General features: G+C 42.6%; 1 non-coding gene across 1 annotated transcript; it reads right to left on the reverse strand.

Moving 5' to 3' along the window:
* Positions 1-465: 465 nt before the first annotated feature.
* Trnak-uuu lies at positions 466-538 on the reverse strand. The gene has a single exon. It is a non-coding gene; the product is annotated as a tRNA-Lys (tRNA).
* Between the last annotated feature and the right edge of the window lie 214 nt (positions 539-752).

Consider the following 752-nt stretch of genomic DNA (forward strand, 5'->3'; position numbering starts at 1 on the left):
GCTCTTTACTCGTCGTTAATCATTTCCCCTTTTCAGCTGACAGTCTTCCCTCTCACACTCCGCCGCTGAATCTCTTGCCGTTTCTTTCCTTAATTCCCTTTGTTACTCCTCTCAGAACCTGCCAATTTGCCTCTCCCACTCCCACGGCCTCGCTGCGCCAATCTGCTGTACTTCTTATCTTCACGCTGCCCATCTCACTAATGTAGGAGTTAATCAGCGACACCATTCTTTTCTTCCTTTTACTGACGAACATTGGCACTCTTTGACCTGAACTCTCTTACGGAAAGAGTATTGCGATTTCCTGAACAAAACTGGCTCTCTTTTTGAAAACCCTTACATTTTTGTGGAGGTGGTATCGATAATTCAATGGAATATTTTTCCTCATTTTTTACACCCTTGGCCAGCTTTCTTTCTAAGTAGAAAAAATATATTAACGATTAGATGCCACAGAGAGTAAAAAAATCACGCCCGAACAGGGACTCGAACCCTGGACCGTTAGGTTAAAAGCCTAACGCTCTACCGACTGAGCTATCCGGGCTCACTTAAGCTGCACACTAGCTAAAAATAATTTGTCAGTAAGTCTGCCAGATTTTTTTTTAGATACAATAGTTAAGTTAATTAAAGGTAAATAGGTAAATCAGGTCTAACCTAACACTACGTAACATGAACCTTCTCACCCCAAGGCCACCAAACCGCTGGCCACTACGCACTCATTCCTAACCTGTATTGCCATAACTTGTCATTTAAGAACC

The sequence above is a fragment of the Portunus trituberculatus genome, chromosome 23 (genome assembly GCF_017591435.1).
Source record: "Portunus trituberculatus isolate SZX2019 chromosome 23, ASM1759143v1, whole genome shotgun sequence".
In the NCBI taxonomy this organism is placed as follows: Eukaryota; Metazoa; Arthropoda; class Malacostraca; order Decapoda; family Portunidae; genus Portunus; species Portunus trituberculatus.